Source organism: Anopheles arabiensis, chromosome 2, assembly GCF_016920715.1.
Source record: "Anopheles arabiensis isolate DONGOLA chromosome 2, AaraD3, whole genome shotgun sequence".
NCBI lineage: Eukaryota > Metazoa > Arthropoda > Insecta > Diptera > Culicidae > Anopheles > Anopheles arabiensis.
In genome coordinates, this window is record NC_053517.1 from 49,496,145 (window position 1) to 49,518,585 (window position 22,441).

The 22,441-nt window shown below is 40.8% G+C and overlaps 1 protein-coding gene across 1 annotated transcript in view; it reads left to right on the forward strand.

Annotated features, from left to right (window-relative positions):
• Nucleotides 1–10,111: 10,111 nt before the first annotated feature.
• Nucleotides 10,112–22,441, forward strand: part of LOC120898518 (D-2-hydroxyglutarate dehydrogenase, mitochondrial) — a 42,544-nt gene continuing 30,214 nt past the window's right edge. Inside the window, 1 exon segment of the mRNA XM_040304475.1 lies at nt 10,112–10,508. The gene's annotated coding sequence lies outside the window, so the exon portion shown is untranslated.

Sequence of the window (22,441 nt, forward strand, 5' to 3'; positions counted from 1 at the left end):
GTGCTGGTGGTGTAAGTGTTTCTTTTCTTTTTTTGCTTCTACTCTTGCTCTCCCTCTTCCTTTTCCTAGAGCGCCGTTTAAATTTCCAAGCACCCGCGCGCAGCACAACTCCACAGCACCACCATTATTCTCTTTCTCTTTCTTGCTGTCCAGCTTTGCGACCCACACTCACCATTTCTGCTCATTTACTCCCTCTCTCTCTCCCGTCAAATTCTTCTTCTCTCCCTCCTCCTCTTCTGTTATTTGACTCAACTCAAGCAAAGGTAAAAAATGGGATTTTGCCCGCTCACACTCTCCCCATGACAGAGGGTAACAAAAAAGAAAACCAATGCATATTCAAGAGGAACAATTTAATCGCATTCACACAAACACACACACCAACACAATTTGTCTGGTGTGCACGCGCTGGCGCACTCTTTACCGTACCGTTTCAACGGCAGCGAACTGAAACAAACGAACATTCGGTCTCTCACTCGCACTCGCACACTCAATCCGTCTACCTTATCATCGCACGAGCAGCGTGTAAATCCAACCGAAAAGAGGAGGAAAACAATAAAGAAGAAAATCGAACGCGAATCCCCTCCACTGTGCTTCGTCGCACACATTCTCACTGGTGTTCAGCGCATGCGTGTGGTTTCGCTGTGTGTGCATGCTTGCAACGACGTGTGTATGCATGTGTGCATGAGTTGTTGGAATAAGAAAAAAAGTATTTGAAAAGAGCCGTGCGTTAGAGCAGGGTGGAATCTTTTTCAACAGCATGAGCACTTGCCTAGCGATGTGCGCAAGAGAGAGAACAGCTAACGAATCTCATTATCTTTTACGGCCGACCAAATATGGATTGGAAGGAAGGGAAAAATGGGAATACATGCAGCGGTGAATCGGAGGGGCAGGGAAAGGTAATTCCAACATCCGGACCCTCATACCCAGCCAACACTCTCTGAAACTGAAGGGAAAAATATAAAAATGGACCGCTGCCAACGCTTCTCTGCCTGCAGCAATGGCGACTGCGCAATGCTGCCAACGCCGGTTGAGCATGAGGCAAAGAACAGGGGAATGAGAAGAAGGGCGAATGAAGCGTTCCCTTATGTCTGTCAGCGACATTCCTTTTATCAACCCCTCCTCTTTTCCCCCTGCGTCTTTTCCCACACATTCTACCATTCTTCATACTATTTTCCCGCTTCAACACAGCAAAGCAGCGCCTTTGTTCGTCTGGTTGAAAAGAGAGGTTTGCGTTTGCCCCTGTCGATGAACTCTTCGTAAAAAAAAAACAACACTCTGACTAGGCCCGGGCGTACATGTTTTACACGTTTACTCATCGGTTATTTTCAATCCTGATCGGAGTGGGGTAGAAACGACACTGCCAAGATAGGGGAATGAGGGAGGTTATAGAAAAATGGGTATGTGCTGGAACAGCGTTCAGCAGAAGGGGAACAGAATTTTGATCCATTGTGCGATTACGATTGCTTGAATGCGCTAAAAATGTGTGTATGTGTAGCTGTGTGGCTGCGTGCGTGTGTGTGTCTTTCAGTTTAAAAAGTAGAAAAGGAAAAAACAGAAAAACGCCCTGAAGTATTTTAGGAACTAGAATAGGCTGGGAAATCGTTCTACAGATGTTTGGTTTCTTTTTCTTATCCTGACGAACGCAGAACAGGAACAGATTAAAAAATGACGATGACAAATATGCCCAATACCTTACGTTTCACTGGAACTCTTCGAATTGCATGACATCCGCAATCAAGACCAAAAAAATAATATTAGAGCAAAAACAATTATTTGAGACTTTTTGTATTAAAATTTATCACCATGTAACTTAAAAGCACCAAGATAAAATAATATTTTTTCCCAAGTATTTATGGTTAATGCTAGAGTAGCCTAGCTAAGAATTGATATGAGCCTGATGCTGTAGAAGGCAATACAGTTGCTAATGCGGCAATACTCAGTTTGATGCGATAAGACTATTTCTAATAGTTAACAAACATCATTCATCAGAAGTACAACAATAATGTAATTAATCCTATTTAATTGTTACACATTGCTCTCTTAGGCACCACCGTCCAATGCATTTGTCTTCAAAAAAGCCAAGAGACTGATCGATCATCTCGATCCGTCACATTATCGAGAACAAAAAAGCACCACGATCAAAGAATGAAACCATGAAATTTCTCATTCTCTCTGCCTTCGTCTATCCCGCGTTCGCAGCTCCAGTACTCACAGCATGCGGGGCAAAAGACCTATTATCCCTGCAGGATCTGTAGGGGCGCGCGCAAAGCCAGCCCGGCCGAGTAAGCCATTATTATTATTAATGTCCATTTTCCATTTTTCCCTCACACCGTTGGTCACCACTGTTCCCTAAATTTATCATCTGTTCCATTTTCGCCTAAGTCATTGCATGTCCTCCGCACCCTTACTGATGATGACGACACGCATTCCCCCTTTGGACTTTGAAGCTAAGGGAGCATTCTACTCAGATCGATGTGTGCGCAAAGGAGATATGTGAATTATATCTGTTAACAATATTATATTTGGAGTTTGCCTATTTTCTTTTGGATTTTTTTTTAATTCTGTCCAGTAATTTATTTTTTCAAGCAACAGGAATGACACAATTTAGTTGAGATCGTAAAACCCCATATTCATGTATAAATAGATATTCAGCTTCTTTTTTATCTTTGGCTCAACGACCGTTGTTGGTCAATGCCACTAGTGGGGTTGGCTTTTAGTGACTTATTGATTACCCATAGCAGGATAGTCAGTTCTACGTATGGGACAAGGTTCATTCGGGGCTTGAACCCATGATGGGTATGTTGTTAAATCGTACGAGTTGACTACTGTACCACGAGTTAGTTACCGATTAGATATATGCAGATTATACAAAAATATGTTTGATGTTTATTATTGTTCTATTACTTTTCATATTATTCGTTTGTATTATTTGTTATGATATACAAAGTTAGTTTAGCCAGACCGCATCAATTTAATTTTCACAAGAAAGGTCTGAATGTTTTCTGTAAACAAACAAAACATTGATCAAAATATCCTTGAATATAATTAAAATCTTTAAGCAACAAATAATTGATGGTTGCATTAATTAATAATCTCTATTGCATAAATTGACAATCAATGTTTAGATTAATTTTAAAATATAAACAAAACTTTAAAAAAAATCCAAGCGTAATTCATGTAAGTTATAACGCAACATAAAATAATTAATTTAATAAAATTAAAAAAACCTAATTTTTTTGACACCGGTAGAATACTCCCTTTATCCCTGTCACTAACCTGAGCGGTTACACAGAAAGGATAGGGAAGGAATTTAATGAGCACGAACACCGCCTGAAGGGAGAGGGAGAAGCAAAGGATCTCCACCCTTCTTTTGTGTTCTCCGTTCTGCCATTTTCCACTTCGAAATTGTCAGAGTTCCCTTCTACTTTCCCCTTCCTCTGCCGTAACACCACACCACGAAATGAAACACAAAAACGCAGCCTTCGGTGCTCGGGAGCAGAGAACGGGATCGTGCAATGGAGGAAAGATAAAATAACGAACAACACTCTTGAAGCGAAAAACAAAAAGTAAACACAGAAGAAGCAGAATGAACAACACGAAAATGACGACAACATAATTTATACGTTTTCGTCATTCTTCCACTTCTGCTTCCTTCATTAAAACACCCGTTTTCCCCGCGGGACACACGCTCCCAAGGCGTCCCACTTGATCCTGCCTAACCATTATCATCCTGTGCTGGCTGAGCTCCAGTTCTTTGCCCGCTTCGACCGCTCTTTGTCCCTTTGAACGCCGTTTTTTAGCTACTTGTTATCGCGTTTCTTTTTTGCTCCACGTTTATGGTCAAAAGCGATCGAGAGACTAACACGAACCAAGGAGAAAAGGGAGAACAGAATTAATCTTCTGATCGTTTGGAGATTGGTTTTTTTTCCTTGCTCGGTTATACTTGTGAAGGCTCGGATGATCAAACAACTGGGCAATAAAACAACTTCCACACTCACCCTCACGTATAACACCATTCCATAATTCAGACTTCAAGTTTATACAATGAATAAAGATGTTTCTTTCACTCACAAACCAGAACCAGTGGTTAAAATATAGCTCTATAAAATATAAGTAAAACCCATACCACTTAAACCGACCGTCGATCGCTCTTCTCCTATGGTTTACGCTTTATTTATGGAATGTTTGCCACTATACGTCTTCCCACTTTCGGGCGTTTTAATCAAAATTGGCTTAAAAGCAGGGAGAAAATCCCTTACTGGAGGGAACATCAGAAGGGGAGAAGAGCAAGGAAATGAAACCTTTTCAACCCTCTTTTCAAAAAGCAATATTTGTATACACACACATACACACTAACACACCAAATCCAACTGTACGTACCCTTGGTTTCGATCCTGTCCGCAGCCGTAGCAATGTCCTTATGCTTTGAATGGATGAAAGAAACACTCGAATCACATTGCTGCTTCTTGAGCGAACCCTCGCCGTGACTGAGCTGAACAAAGGGGACAGAAAACGGGAAACAACTCTCCTTTTCTCTCCTCTTGTTCGCAGCAGAGATGTTTGGTGGAACAATTTGCTTTGTTAAATTTACAGCACCCCTGGCACGGCCGATGTGCACCGATGGGACGCTTGGCTTGTACTGACGTGCTCCGCCATTACGATTTTGTTACATTTGCAGCACCCAGCTCGAGCGTCTGCTGTACAGTATAACCCTCCTTTTCGATGCTGAGAACACAGCAATGGATCGAATGGAAATGGTGGGTAGGGGACAGCGGATGTCGGAAGAGTAGAGGGGAAAAGAGAATGTAAAGCAGTGACGGTTAGTTGCATGAAGCATACAAAGAGCATACGCTCATGCACATACGCACAGCGATCGCCATTTTGTACGGATCAAGAAAGCCGAAGAAAAGTTTAAACAACTTTAGAACCATTCCACCGGTGTAAAAGAAACAACACTTTTCCAGTGCAAGGACTTAGAAAGGCAGAACACAATGAACAAAATGGACTCGTAAAAACTTTCTTTTATCAGCTTCGTTCAGCTAAAGGTTAGAAGGCACCACGGGATCGGCGCAGTCATGTATCCATCCGCAGTCGATCCAACAACATGTGCCCGTCACGGATTTAAACCTCGAATGGACTGAGCCCCTGTTATCCACTGAGGAGCCCCCCCAAAAAGGCCCTTCTTCCGCCCATAAGCAAATATTCATCTTGGTAACATTGCAGTTGAGAATTCCAGTAGAGCCATAATAAGTGGACTTCTACTCATCGTATGTATCATTTTATGGTTACCATGTCCTAAGACCATCCATTGGTATTACCACAAATCAGGAAAAGATACTAACGATGATATAAGCCAAAAAGATAACAAATAATTATGCTAACGATAATACTCTTGAGGTGATCATCAGAATTGATCAGCTCGATCGAATGGTGTAAAAAAGATCGTTACACAGTTATGTACCAGATGTTAGTTATGATCATCACGATGAACATAGTGTTCATATTCGATCCCTTGTCAACGCACTCTTGTTTAATTAGATTCTGGTATCAATGAACGTTTCTTCATAAAAGACAGGACTGAACTACAAATGTATGATCAGGTCTATTTTACCTGTCATTCGTTTAAATCTCGTATGCTAATGGTATAGTAAATCCAAACAAAAGCTTTAACGGTAAGAGTACGGTAACGGTAGAGTAGAGGGCATAAAAATGGGTCCCCATGCATGATAGGAGCCCCCACCTCACAATTCCACCCAACAGTACCCTTAGAAAATATATGTTGTCAGTTACATAGACGAGTGAAGACTACACCCCTCCCCCCACTCCCTTCGCAGAGCACTATAAATGGCCGCTGAGTATCTCCGATAGCCTAAACCTGCCACTTTATTTATCAAGTCACGAATATATTGATAATTCAATCAAATGCTATGAATTAGAAGAAGATTCATAACCAAAACTTACCTTTTCGTCCTTTATTTATTCACAGTGAGAAGACGAATTACTGGCTTTTCGTATTTAAGCCCTTTGTTAAACCAATAATCGCACAGATAATTGGATCTTTACTCGCCATTCATTGTAGGAACATCCTATAAAGAAAAGAAGAAAAAACACAAAAGATTAATATCAAAAGATTTATTTTGCTTTTTCTACACATTTCAAGAATTCAATATAATAAAGGAAACACATGAATAGTAAACGTTGAAATGTTTAACAACTTCTAATTATCGTGCATATACTAAAAGATCAGTTCCGTCTGTATACTAAATACTGATAGACCATAGCGGACATGTCCCGTGGTAAATTCAACCCTAGTATGGACCGGCCACCGTAGCGCAAGAACTGACGATCCGGTTGTGTAGTATTTACTAAAAATTCTCGAAAATCTGTACAGGCCGGCATGACTGAGTAGCTGGTTACGCCAAACAAAAGATGAAAAAAATCTTGAAGATGAAAGATATTATGTAAATATATTCGCGACACTTTAACAGGATATAGGATCTCAACTAACCATTATCCGCCATTGGAAATGGATAACAAGTACATTAGTGGAGGCCCTAAGCGATCTCACGACAGTAGGCCCTGAATATTAGTTGCGCGCAAAGGAAGATTAAGGTATTCACCATAGTAAAAAGATCAAGAATATAATTTGCTTATATGCGGAGGTGGTTCTTTTACTCAGAGCCCTCTCAGGACCTCGAGTTCCTAAACGCCCGCTTAGTTTGCGTAGTGCTTGATCCTCGTCGTCCACATAAAAGTTCCTGTTATCTGGCAACAAAACATTTCAAGCATTGGAAAAAAATGTTCAAAATAATCACGTTACCTAGTCACACAATCAACAGCACGAGCGAATCATCAATTTATAGATGTAGCACTACAAATCAACACCACAAAGATGGTAAAACTCTTAAAAAGCCCACGCACAAGTAAATGTATTCCGAGTTTCACAAAATCAGAAAATAACGTCCCGACCTCTCACACCGCCTCTTTGTTATTCGTGCGCAATTCCCGCGGTAACACACCAAGTCATTTTGTGCGGATCTCTCGCTTCTGCACATCTAAATTTGTATACAGCTATCGCGTTTGCTCAACCGACTGCTGAGCGATTGACGGCAATGGTGGAGGCAAACGCAGCTAGTAAGAAGAACATGAGATTGAAAAAAAATAGAATCACATTAACGCACACATTCGCAGGGCATCAAATACGAACCACTCATACACACTTACACGATGGGCGCTTTCCCTCTCCTACGAAACAAATGGATGTGTTGGATTGAGAGTAATGGTTTTCTCGTTCTCGCTAGTGGAAAACTACCCTTCACAGATTACCGTTTTGCCCATCCTACAGAAAAAAATCCATCCCTTTGTGTGGCTATGTAGTGGAGAAATGGAATCCAGGTGGCTACACAAAAATCCCCTGCCACCGTTGGAGGGGAAAATTCAAGCAACCCTCGCGCATACATAAGCCATTTTCTATGGAGGGGAGGAGGCACCGTACGAATGGCAGGATAAAGTGTCGAATGACAAATCATGTCCCCTTCCCATCGGACACAACACATGCAACCCCTAACAGAGCCGCATTTCAAGCGAAACAGAAAGAGACGAAATTATTCAGAAAAACCATCTGCCCTTAACATCACCAAGCCGTCGAATCCGATAGGAATGAACCCCGGGGTATGTGTGTGTGTATTTTTTTCCTTTTTTTTGTTCATTGTCTTTCCGTCCCTTCCACTCCGTAAACCATTAGCTACATCAAGCCGCCAAGGCATGAGTAGAAAGAAGACCAACACGCTAGAAGAACAGCACATTCAAAACGAAGGCGAATGGATGGATGGTTTGTGCTTCGCTTCACCACGCTACCCTTGGGAATCGCCTTTGCGAGGCAGGGAAGGAACGCATGATGAAAAATGACTGTTGAAGGCGTCCAAGTGTGCTAATGGGATGGCTGGGGCGTAGAGGGTAACAAGAAAAAAAAACACACAACAAGTCGAAAATCTCTTCCCTTGCTGCTGCTTTTCGTAACACGAAACCCGTTGCAATCGCTCGCTTTTCGCAAAACTGCATCGAAATGGATAGTTTATTTGTACAAAATCAACTAAAAATGGAACCAAAAAATCACATAACTGGTACAAAGAAGCCATGGAATAATTCATTGCAATCATTACTGTAAATCAACTTGGTAAATTGAAAGAAACTACATCTAAGTGTTACCGGGTACACAATGAACAATTTCGCTTTGCACAGCATTTAGTGAAGAAGTTGCAGCTTAGCAATTTTATTTCAATCTCGTACGGCTTTGATGGGATTTTGGTTCTTTTTAGATCAAAACTAGTGCCTAACCGTACTTTATTTTTCGAAAAGAGGTGCACAAGCACACACAATGCGATGTTGTTGTTTAAGAAATAAAATGTATTGTAGAAATAATTGTAGACATCTATTTTACATTATATAACAAATTGTAAAACTATTATTTCGTCAGAAACCACAGAACTAAAGCAATTCGTTAGAACGCGTTTGCATGGCAGAAGAAACTGACTACATGGAATAATTGACATTAGAACGAAAGAGAAGAAGGCAAAGAACAAGCGGGACAGAAACAACACATCCATCTATCTTCTTTTATGCGGAGAATTGCGGGAGATAGAAGCCGCGATAATTGTTTTATTTGAATATTGCAGTTTTTTTTATTGAATGGTAAAAATGCAGACTCTATTTGAAAATAACTTTTTATAGTACAGAAAACCACATAAAGGAAGGTTTTAGCTTTTAGCTTCCGATTTATATTGTCTGTACTTATTGCTGCATACATGGGATGATTTGGGTCAGTTGACGGGTAGTTTTTATTTCCTTATTATTCTTTTCAAAAATTATTTCGGTATATGGTCAAATTCATGTGTTGAACAATAAAAAACGACCAACATCACAAGAAAAGCATGAACAAACGTATGAAATGCTATATAAAACAACATTTTGGCTTCTATTAAGGGAGATTTGTAGTTTAGTTATAAGTTTTATTGGAAGTTAAGCGCCGGTTAGAAACCATTAAAAAGCGATTGGAGCTGATTTACCAACATATTAACCGTTCTTACGGCGGCGTATATCGTGCCTAAGTTTCAGTTGCTTTGCAACACCGTAGGAAGTCGCAAAAGTTGCTTAAAATTTTCCAAATCGAAAAACTTGCCTGGCCGTTTCGGAAAGACCGGAAAAAAGTTCCGTCGGCAGCAGCGCTGCCAAAATACCAGGAGACCAGCCAATAAGCGGTATCTCCCGCCAGAAGCCAACCAGCGGTAATCTCAACGACCGGAATGCGTTTGGTGTACGGGGCACCGAAGGCAATAGAAAGAGACACCGAGACACCTGAGCTAGAAAGCAGTGCGAATGGGAATGAAAGTAAGCAATCAAGCCGACAAGATTCAATGCACATGCGATGATGCTCTCTTTCACGGCATCTCCATCTCCGTCCACACACGCGAGGCTAAATCCACAGATCCACAGAACACGCTGCGAGACGGAACCACCGTGGCTCACCCTCTACTCTTGCCAATGGTGGGCGAACACAAATCTTCCCCACATGGTATCGCCCCTGCGGACGAGTACGCGATGGTGCCCGGAAACCAGCATGGCGAAAAAGATGGCAGCACCAACAACGCTCGGGCATTTCGACCAACGGCGAGAGAAAGTAACAGGCGCACAAGAATTCTCCCCGGAGAGAGGTAGCGCTCACAGCGCGTTCAATTGACTGCCAGCTTTGAGCTGGTATTGGTGAGCTATCGCTTCTATAAACTGTGACGCTGAAAAAAGGGTCCAATCTCGTTCGATTCCTCGCTTTGTTGAACTATAATTCTATTACTTTTTACCTCATATTCTCCGACCATTATCAACCACTTTTTCTATTTTGAACGATAAATGCCAAGCATGACTTTTTATTATCGAAAGAAAAAAAACACACACACACACTTCATTTGTCAGTGCCCGTTTGTTTACGACGATGGTAGCACACTCACACATTCTCATCCCAAGCAAAACATGGCCATACGAACACATGCTTACCTCCGTTGCCGTACATCTGGCGCACAATGCTGTCAGCGGTTAACTGACAGCATCGAACCACAAACGTCAAACAGTTTGTTTGGGTCGCCGTCTCTCATCGTCGCATTCAACATACGCTCGAATGAGTTTTGCCTCATCATATAGTGATAAGAGACCAATAGTGAGGACAGTGCCAAGATAAACGATACCACAAAGCCGCAGCGTCCGAAACAGTGGCGTAAAATTTATGGGTTTACTTTCATTCGTCCTTCACCCTCGTTTGGGTGTGTGCAGAAAATTCGTACCGTGCGACCAATGATAAGAGAGCGCAATAGATTGCAGCGAGGTGTTTGCAAGATATAGCTCATCAGTGTGTGACCTTCTCTCGTAGCGACAAGTTCAGCGCTATTTACTGCTACGGCCGGGTGCAGCGTCCATTTCATTTCGATCAGCTGTGACAATCATTTGTTGTTGCCCTTTCGGTAAGTTTTGATCGTGAAATTATGACAGTTGTGTTATTGTTGCGAGCCACTTCACTGTTGCGTATGCGCAACGGACACGGTAATACGTAAAACCGGCTAGAGTCAAGTGGTAGTTATCAAATGCATTTCGTCGCTCCTTGACCTTGACGGATACACGGTCGGCCCGGGTAGAAAGGTGAAATTGTCAAAAATTCTTGAAGGACAAGAGCGGCGGAAAAACGCGACTGTCAAACGAAGCATACACGCAAAACATCATCCCCTCACGCACACCCTCTCGTGTAACCCTTGGTTACGAAGGTATTGCAAACAGCAAGCACCACCAACCAGTGCGTACAGTTGTGTGAGTGAGCACGGGACAAGCTAATGTTTTACCGGCCGGGAGGCATAACAGTGCAACGTTGCCAGATCTCGCACCGCACGCACTTGCATATTGTGGTCGGTTCAGTTGAACTAAAGCAATTAAGAATGAAAAATACATTTAAAGAAGTGTTGAACAAAGCGTTTTCTGCTTTTCGTGCGTCTCTAAAAGCATAGGAAGGCCAAAGTATGATCAGTAGAAAAGGCTTGTTCTGTATGACTTCTGTACACCAACTCACATAGTTCATAGGAGAAAGCACCGTCGGCACAAATGGAAAATTACAGGACCATGTAAAATAAGACCAAAAATATTAAAAGCCATAAATGTATTTTGTGTATTTTCTATAAAAGGGTATTTTCCAGTAAACGAAATAAAAAGTATCAAAAATGTTTCAATAATGCGTATGATTTATAAAAATTTTTTATTAGATGGATTGCTTATACTGTAGTCATTATTTTACTAATTTCATAATCAAGAGCATAGCCCCTGTATAGTAGTAGTGGTAGTAGTTTATTTTGGATTTAAATATTTCAAATGTAAATTTTACAAATAAGAACTTATTATATATTGGGTTCGCATTTTGCTTTCCTCATTAATTATTTGATTTATAGCAATCGCTGAGTTTTATGTATGTTATATATGTATAATATAATATAGCTTTATAATAGTCACTGTTATAAGAAAGTCCTTTCTATAATGATTTGAAATAATGCTAAAATCATCTTCTGTCAACAACCGTTATGTGTATTGTATATTTCATGATAATTGATTTATAGCAGGATAGTCAATCCTACGTTATAAGAAAGTCCTTTCTTAAGTCGTACGAGTTTGAAATAACGCTAAAATTTCTAAAATCATAGCATAACTTAAAATCGATTGAAACCATCTTCAACACAAATTATATATTTTTAAAAACAAACATTAAAACGTAGCTTTTTGCTGCAAAACGCACGTTCAGCCTATCCACAACATCCCTTCGCATAAAAATGCACACACGTAAACATTTGTGAATTTTGGCGATACATCCCTACCTCTACGACCCTTTGACCCGATTAGATCAGGTCATCCAAAACACTGTTCACCCCTTACACCCGTCCCAATCGACTGGAATGAAATGACTGCAACCATAAACCATATGATGTCATGCTAACCTTGATCTACATCCCGCTGCTGAATTCGCGCTATATTCGTCATCACATGTGTAATCGCCATAGATTCCTCGTCATCGTTGGGTGAGAAGCAAACTGGTGTACGTCAACATCCCTCCATCACCACCCGTTATAGCCTCTCCGCGTCATCTCAGACGTTGCCCGCGGTTCGCTACTGGGCATTTATATATTCTTTTCCTTCCAGCGCTGTAACATGAGCGTTGTGGCGCACCAGAGAAGGATTGGAATGGAAATCGAATGCATCGTCTATTTTTTATGGCGGGAGAGCAGAGGACGATAAAGATTTCAACATTTCACCAACGGAAAAGGGTATGATTGGTGAAGATACAGGTGTATTATGGGATTGGTAGGCAAAAATTCCCCAAAAGTGAACGTTATTACAATAATGTTATTTTAATTGTTTACGCTTCCCAATACTCTGTAATTCGTAAACCATTTCTTAATTTTTGAGCTATACCATAAACCCTTAGATGAACTTATTCAGCCTTTTTGTGTAAATAAACCACTTTGATGTGGCTAGATTAATAGCATTTAGATCGCGTATACACATTGATTGTACAACCAATATAACAATAACACACTTACCATCAAGCTATAACAGCTAATAAATCACTTATGGATTCAATTTGCCCTTCTTATACCTCGACAGGCATTAATTCATACATCGACACATTTTCCTGCAAAGAAACGAAAATAATAGGTAACTAACAGAGGTTCTACGAATTTAGTGACGCTTGTTTTGATGTTTACAAAATTATTAATTATGAGCTTCAAATGTTCAAAGCGTCAACACTTGGCTCATATTAACCAAAATTGGACATTTGTTTCGCGCAAATTAAAAACGACGCTCCAAAAATGATTTATGTTAATTTATGGTTTTCAGCTAACCCTCCCCCATTCCTCCTCTTAAAAGCTCTTCCGTAGAGCCACATGGAGCGGACAAGTCTTGGCTGCGACCTTCCACATCCCGGATGAACCTTGTCTTTCACTTTTTTTTTGGCTGCTTCAAACGAAACCCATACGACGACGAGTCCCTTGTTCGATGCGATTAGAGAAGAGACCCTTCGTCCCTGGCAGGGGGCGCGCTTAGAAGTGTTTTTAGCAATGAATGCGAAATGGTCACATGCTCGCACATAATAGAACTGCTTTGTTATTCTTATGGTTTTCTTCCTCCCTATCCCTTCCTTCCCAAACTCAACCCAACCGAAAGGTCATCGGTCTCGGCCCGAAGAGATCTATGTAACTAAGAACGTAAGGAATCTAATAATTTGGATTCGTTCCAGGAAGAAGGCACTGTGTGTTTGGCTGGAACTGGAGTGCACGTGTTTTCTTTTCCGGGGGATTTTTTTCTCCCCCTGGTGTTCAGAATCATACCAGTGAAAGTGATAGTTTTCCACCACGACCACTATCTCTCTCTTTATCTTACCCATCAAACGACAATTGCAAACAGTGAAGACTTGGTGTGTCCTGCCGAATTTTTATCTTGCAGCATCGCCTTTGCTTGACCGCATTCGCTTTTAGGCTCATTGTGCTGGCTACAAAAGCAAAAGGATTTAGTGATGATGACCTTTGGCTGGAGCTGCGATGCGATGGTGGTTCAGTCGCTAACAAACTAGGTTACGTTTGGCAAGCGCTGTCACAATGGAAAGATGCCAACCAGTATCGAATGACCTCAAAAACGATCGGATATTTATTGGCACTCCAAATGGCATATAATGCTACTAAATCGCCAAGAAAACCAGTAAGAATAAAATGATCTTATTGCTAAGAATGGTAGATCAGGAAAGAGCTATATCCGACATTGGTCAAAAGTGCAAGAAAACGAATGAATGTAGGGTTAAGCAACTGTTTAAAACAGGACTCCTAATTTTAGAAGTAAGACAAATCTCTCACACAAACTCTTCCCAACATCATCTGATTGTAATCAAGCATGTTATTTATAGGCTCATTTTGTTACCACTCCCTCCTCCCCCCCCTCCCTCCAAAATCCAAGCAGTGCCACCAGTTGCACTCGAGTGATAAAAAATGCTTGTTTTAGTGTGAATTTTGCACTTCTGCTGTGGGAGGAAATTACTGCAAGAACTCATCGCAATAAATGAGGAAAACAGCTTCCACCTGGGTCTTTTGCTTTAAGCAACAGCGTGTTTCATTTTGTTAAAACGGAAAGGTGGTTCGTTTTCTTCTTTTGCTGTCCGTTTGCTTGATTGAAAATTTCCCGTTCGTACGGGCGGGTGTTGTTTTTCGCCCTTTCTTAATAGTGAAATTGTACTGGATTACGGTGAAGCGAGAGAAAGAATTTCGCCAAAGACGTGAAATTTTTCGCTTTCACTGTCTCGTAGCGAACATTGGAGGAGCATCCATCCATCCATTTGCTTGATGGCTGTTGTATCGTGTCTTCCGTTTTGGAGCTGCAACATGTCGCGTTGGCTGGTGTGAATTTTGTACGTGCAATGAATTATGTGTTTCAGTCGAACGCATCCATTGTTGGGGAGATAGGTTATTTCCCCTTCGTAAATGTGAAGAACGTATAAAGCAAGCACTGCAAGAAGGGCAGTACTAAAGGACATTTAAATAAGTAAGAGCTGTTCAAGGACTTTTGATAAATGTTTAAAACTCACAAAAAAAGGTTTATTTGTCTTGTTCTTTTCTATTTGGCGTAACGTCCTACGCGGACATGCCGGCCTATACAGGCTTTCGAGGCTTTATTCATTACCACGTAGCCGGATAGTCAATCCTTGCTACGGGAAGACGGTCCATTCTAGGCTTGAACCCATGACGAGCATGTTATTGAGTCGTTCGAGTTGACGACTGTACCACGGGACCGCACCAAATTGTATTGTACACATATTTTTACAGTTTTACAGTTCTTTCAAAACATAATCAAAACCTTAATTTGGTAGCCTTCTGCAAATGTTTTCGAACGAGTTATTTGCAAGCGCGTTGTAAAGCTTCCGTTTCTTTGAAGATATTTATGCTTTCGTTCTCTAGGATTATTGCTCGCGCAGCATAATAAATCGTTCCTTTCAAGTCGGCACAATCTAGCTTCTAGCCTTTGCGGGGCGTTTCCCATCCATGTTCTCATGTAGAGGAGTGGGTATGTTTTCAAAACTTTTTACATTTTCGCAAACCCCGCGCACTAGTGCAGTGAAGAAGGCGTGCAGCAACCGGGAATGGGCAAAAATTGTTTGCCTACTGTTTGTACAAGAGTTATTGGGTGGGAGTGGAGTGGATATTGTATAAAAATGTCTCACTAACAAGGCACGTTTACGCTCTGTAGTCGCGTTCGTTGAAAGATGGTATTAATGTACATTGGCTGTAAGAAGATTTTCATTGGAGATCAGCATTCTTTCGTGCAAAAGCAGAAATACTGTTCATGTTGCGACAGTGACAATTTTATACTCTATACTAAATACAGTTGAGCTATTGACACATTTACTATCCTGTCTGTTTGACGGTGAACTAATCGCTTAAGCCACATCTGGCGCCGATGCTTTAATTGAGGCATGTTCTCAAGAAATTAAGGAAACGAATCGAGACGGTACCATTGGTAATTAATGACAGCATTGACAGATTACAAGGAGGTATTATACATTACGCTAAATGTTTCTAAAGAAATTCTAACAATAACCTGTAACAGTATGACAGGCCTGATAGTGATCATGTGGATGCAAGACATCGAATACAATAAACAAATTGTTTGTCGATGTGGAACAGATAATGGTCGATGTTCGAAAAAGCCATATGACACTTTTACTATCTATTAGGTACTGTAATCCAAAAATGGGTTTATCCTGTGAGATGCAATACTCATTCTCATGATTGTTGTTCTATTTTGCTCTAATAATAAAGTAATAACAACACCAAACACAACAACATTCTCTTTTCGTCAGATTCGCAAGCTTTATCCACCAAAATCTAGACCCCATTTTTGTTTTGCTGTGGTAGTTCCTCTTTAAGTCGTCGCTTTGTTGCGTTGTGAATGCTTTTCTTTTTTCTTTTTGCTGTTGCTGTTGGCTCTCGTGCGTACATACGTATGTTTTGCAATGCTACGCGATGGATGCGGGAGGTGTGATTGTGAAAGCACCCGAACATCCCCTATTCGTGAGTCGAACGAGCCACTCTGGTGGTCGGTCTGATTTGGCCCCGGGAGAGAACCGCAGAGCAGCCAGATGTCTGCCCAATCTCCGACTCCGACGAGCGCGCGCGCCTTCTTTTTCGCATTTTCTTCGTTTTAGACCGTCAACTTCGCGAGTTGGGGTTTGGGGACGATGTGGACGGATATGAAGGCCTGCAACGTCGCAGCGGGTTTGCGCCCATCTATTTCGCCAATGAAGAAACGGCAGGACGGAATTCTTTTCTTTTTTGGGGGATAGTCTGACAGGATCTGACCTGAGGCAAGCATGTAGCACCAGCTACCTGTTTCATAGATTTTTTTTGTTGCGATTTTGGGGCCATGAGAGGCTAGGAAAAAGGATGTTTAGTTTTTTTCTATCTTTTTGTGTTAGGGTATGAACGGAAGGCCGTCTAAAATTCTTAAGAACCTTTTTATTTCTGCCAACTAGACCAGCGGAATACGAAGGGATAAAATAAAAATAATGAAGAAAATTTTACAAAAAAATATCCATTATTGAGCACCAAATAATGATTTAATAGACACAAATGTTATAATCAATTGACAAGATTCGTAGAACAAATGTAAAATTCAACTCAAATATGTTTTCTGATTTATGTAGATTAATATAGAGATTCTAAACATATTTTTCTACAATGTGTATTCAGCAAACAATTATTTTGTACAACCACTAATGCTCCTCACGAACATTTACAAAGAACATAAGTGAAACAAAGTTACCAAAATTGAGTTGAAACACCATACACTGCAATATAGTTGCCTGTGATAAGTAAATAAAAGGCCGCTCAAACTAAATTAGGCATGCATAATTAAGTTTGAATATTAATGAATAAGTAACAATCAGTGGGTTATTGTTGGCCGAGCCAATGCCATTAAAGTACCGCTGATGTCGAGGAGTTGATTAGATGGAAAGGACAGCTGATGATTTCAATTAAAAGTTGTTCGTTTGGTATATAGCACGTCATCATATGCATAAACGATAATTTAGTATGATGTGACAAATTATGGGAAACTTTAAGGTAGTTTGTAAACATCATGAATATTAGATCATTAGTTTTATCCTCTAAAAACAAAGAAAGTAAGCAGAATTTTGCTTACTTTTATTGTTAAATAACTGAGTGGGTATGAAGGATGTTCGTGCTTTCTTACTTCTATCAAAGTTGGCCTCCTTTTCCTTCAGTGCCATGCAGCAAACAACGTTATTCTCTACAGATCAAAGTATTTCCCTTGGCAAAGGTAACAAAGTTGAAAAAAATCTTTATGTTGGCTATCCTTCCCACACTCACACACACGAAAACGAGTGGGTGGGTAAGGTTACACAATCTGATGATGACGTTAATTATTGTTATTACTATTACGATCGCTTTCTAACCCGTGTCGTCCACCATTCGGCTCGAGTGTCCTCCGCCCACGTTTCATCAGTGGTAAAGTTCGATGTGAAACCGGTTCATTTGCGATATGAGAAGTCTGAAGGAACCACACTACCGGAAGGCCGAGCAGAGCCGCCGAGTATGAATCGGGATGGTTCAGTGCCACGGTGTGTGCGCGCACGTACGGTAATGTTGGGTATGTCTCGCCATGCACGAGACACGCCATGTCGGGCGTGAGAAGCGTAACGGACGCGGCCGGGCCAGTGCGGACCGGTGTGGAATGATAGTGTAAAGTGGACGGAGAAACGAACGAACGCCGCCATGGCAACCGTCGCGTTTGGTGACGTTTTCGCACTCGTCGCTCGGTGTAACGACCTTGACTGGCTTCAATCGTTGTACGGTTTCACACTAACAGGCGGGCTGTGCTACCAGGCGCCACCAGGTACTGCCACCGCTGCCATTCCTGCCCAAACGGAATCGCATCCTCTAATTTCGTTGGGTTTGTTTCCTTTTTTTCCATCAACCAACAAATTTGTAATGCAGTTTTGATCCCGGCTCCGAGCGGTACAGAACCGTACAGAAAGACATTCACGTATTAGTGAGCGAAGGCAAACGAAGAAGGCACCTTCTTTCATTTCTTTTCGCCTTGAGCAAGAGAGCATTTTTGGTGTGTACCATCATCCGTGGTATGCTATATTTTCGCCCATACCAATCATTTGTGCTCCCCCTCGTAGCACGAGCTTCTGAGCACACCGTTTGCAGTGCAAAATATTCCACGGATTCCACTGAGCACGAAATACGAAAAGGCTACAAACAGAACGCGTCAGAAAAACTTGTTTTCGAATGCATTGGTTCACTTTTTTGTCCTTCGTCGCGAGTTACATCGCAGCTGAGTCGTCTTTGAGTGCAATAGTTCGTTCGATTAAAAAACCGATTAAATTATCATACCGCAAAAAATGGAAGACGAGAGCAAATGGGTAGATAAATGGAAGGAATTATTATAAAAGATAAGACAAACGGCCTCCAAAGGATTCTGAAATCAGAGATACATTTTATCAAACAATCGTAAAAAATATCAAAATATTCAATGTTCAAAGCGAAATTGCCTCTTTAGATTTTAGATGAATTATAAAACACTGTGTAAATCCATACAATCTAATGTATTTGGTAGCCTTACGGACACGGTTCAACTCTCATCTCGATCCATTTTTCTCCTGCTGTATGTAACAAGGAGATAGTTAGATCCTGAATATCAATTTTCTACATTTTTACAGTGACCAAGCATTATTCTGTCTTGTCGATCTTTCATGATAAATAATCATCATAAATTAAGTTATGGAAAAAACTGTGAAGGTATACATTATTTTAAGAAAATATTTCACGATGAAATGCATTGTAGAACAATTTAATAATATGTATGCTTTTCATACTTAATATGCATGCTTTTCTGTATAATGGTTTCTATAATAATATTTGAAGAATATTGAATGAAGTTTTACAAGGATGTTTAAGTATCGGTGTTTATATCTTCATACTAGTGATCATAATTAGTCTCCTAGTAAGTCCTGTAACGATGAGGAGTTGCTTTCTGTGATTTTTATGTTCATTCACAGTTGAATTATTTGTAAATATTGGATCAGACCGTTTTTTTATGAAACGGTGTACAATTTTTCGTAGAAATCAGATTATGTAATAAAAGTCTCTTCAATATATAACGTACGGTGGTACGGGATGAATTTGAATCGAAGCATGTTCGGCCTTGTACGTACTGGTACATCTTTAACACTGGATCACAAAAATGGTGCTTAGTAGCTAGGCATTTATTATGTCTCCAGAGAGCCAGGGAAATAAGAGTTCTTACGTGATTGCTTCTTATTTTGATAATTGCACATTGCCGCAGTGTGCCTACTTTATCCGCTAACTGCTTGGCTAATTGCAAGTGGTTGCTGCATACATCTCGGACATGCCGACCTATATAGGCTTTCGAGACTTATTCAGTACTTTCAGTTGTCGTGAATTAAGCAGGCAAATGTAATAGAATTAAGCAGGTCTTGTTCTGGTGCCCCCTATTAGACACCAGACCAAGGATCTTGATCAGAAATAACTGAATAACAACATCAATGGTTCGTTCTCAACCATTCCCACTCAATCTGGGCGCGTGCTTTCATTCATCAAGCAGCAATCCATTCAACCTGTCAATCATCTACGCAAAGCACACATTCCAACGCCAGTAGTCGATCGAGCGACATCAATTGTAACCCTTCCCCGATCGTGCGTAGTAGCAGCTGATTTTGACAGGTCATTTCAGCGCTGGTCTACCCACTCTCGCGGGACACCACAATGAATCGAGCCTCTTCTACCCGTTATTGTGCGGCCATTATCATGTCAAATAGTCGCGTAGCTACCGTGGAAGTGAGAAAAAACACAACAACGATACAGATGAGATGCCGTGTTAAATCATGCAGTCGTTAAACGCGTATCAGGTTGTGTGTGCACTGCGGCGCTTCCAAACGCAAGATCAGTGGGAATTGTGTCGTGTTGTGCTTTCTTATTGGTTGCTTGTTGCTGCAGTTGGTTCGATTATGCAGTTCAAAAAATGGCAAAGCGTGGATCCGATAATGACCTATCATTAATCAAATTGTACTGCCCCGAAGGCAAACTTCTGGCGTCCGTACGTGAATGTGCCGTTCTCGTCAGTCCCGCGGATTGATCTGGAGGACAGCTTCAATCTGGGAAGCGTCTGGCCGACGTCTTCTGTTTTACAGTACAAATTCGTTGTGTAGTTTTATTCGTACACCTTGCAGTAGTATTGTATTGTACTTGAATGATTTTTTTAAACGTAATGAGTGGATTCGTGTACGTTTGTATTTTTCGTTTCGCAAGCGAAATTGGAATCGAATTGCTGAGGGTTGTTACAAATATATGTTCTAAAATTTCAAATGTTTTTTTGGTGGGAATAGTTACGATATAAACTGAAATTCCCAAACGTGCCATTCTTCAACATGTGGTCTATCATTAATTAAGACCCAAGAACATCTGACGACAATAACTGAGAAGGATAGATACATTCTTGTATCGTTAAATACGATGTCCTGCTACGCAGACTACGATTTCTGGCAAAAAGACTCCACGAGGACGTAATTTCTGTCCTTCTCGCTCTTCCGTTTTCGAACATTTGGGCCGTACGCGTTGCGTTCTATCATCTTATGCGAAAGATAATTCGTTCTTAGAAGCCCAATTCAAAACCCAGACAGCAACACCATCACACAGCTGTAGGTTTGTGTGTGTGGTTGTGCATGATAATCTTCATAGATCGAAATGGCGCAAAGAACAGAACATAGCTGGAAAAAGATAAAATATCATGCACCCGTTGCCCTTGCCTTTGTCGTCATGTAGAAGGTCCTTGCTTTTCCCTCTTTCTCTAGAGTTCAAAGAAGGTGAAACGGAGCAAAAAATGGAGAGAACAAGAGAGAGATATATATAAAGAGAGAGAAAAAGGGAGAGAGAGAGAAAGGTGGAAAAATAAGAGAGAAGAGAAGATATAACGAGTAGGATATGAAGAAACGAGAAGGATAGGAAGAAACGAAGGCGACATTTAATCGAAGGAAACAAAACGATCCTCGAAAAAAAAAAGGCAGCACAGGATATGGTTTGGGCTGGTAGGCACCGCGGTTCAGTCTTTTAGGTTCAGCACAGCCGCTCCGAAAGGCGTACATACACACAACATTACCGTTAGCATGGCGCTGGTATGGCGGCAGTTTCGGCACGGTTTTTCGTTCCCTTTTACTGTGTTTCATGCTGTTCTTGTTTTTTTATAATTATCAGATCCGATCAATCATTAGTTTTTCACTTCTTATATTCTTTCGAACACTAAATTTTATAGCTTGATCTCTATCTGCCTTTTCATTCGTTTTTGATAAGTACTGGTACAGTTTAGTTTTACGTATTTTTACTAAATAAAACATAAATTCAGAAAATAATATTTACGACGGGGTCCTATAACATCATATTTTTAATGTAATACATAATTAATTCTTCAAATAATATGTAACATTCGTTATTTTGGAAGCTGTGCACATTGTTTTTTTTAATACGAAACAAACAACAATAGAATAAATAGAGTCGTTTTCATTTTTCATGAAAAAATAAAATGATGTGTTGTTATAACTCGAACAAAATAGTCGATTGCATTGTAATATAATAAATAACAAATATTGTTTACGAAATTTTCAACGAACGTAAAATGGGAACCTTCTATGGAGGTAAAATGTGGAAAAATTAATCCACATCCGGACTAGCGTACCAACCTTTCGTTCGGTTGCTCACAGTATTATTTTCCGCACATGCTCTTGATTTCTAACGAAAGCAGCAGCACCACCAAATACACTCACACATACACACCGCCACACAAAACGCACCGTAACGCACTTTTCGTAATGTATATTTAAATAACAGTGTGTGTGTGTGCGTTCCTTTTTTGGAACTAAACCACTACCAGCGCACTGTTTTTGCCAGCAGCGTGTCCGATGATGGTATTACACACGCTATTTAAATATGTAGTGGTAGAACATTCACGCACACTATCATGAAAAAACACAACAGTACACACTTTCCGGCATTAAGACAGAATCACGGCACGCTCGTTGGGATGCGTTTCCATCGCAACACTTCTCACAAACGTTGCTGCTGGTGCTGTTTTTCTCACTTACGATTCACGAAGGTAGTTGCCATACCGGGTAGGTAAAGGTCTTCCAACTTTGTCACACTTGCTGTTTATTCATGGTTGACAATTTAGTTGTCAAAATTCTGCTCCGCGTTTAATGCTTTTTTTAGTGCTCCGCTTTCACAGCACGATCGAACAATTTCTCTACCCACTGTATGTGTGCGTGTGCACGAGCGCTTAC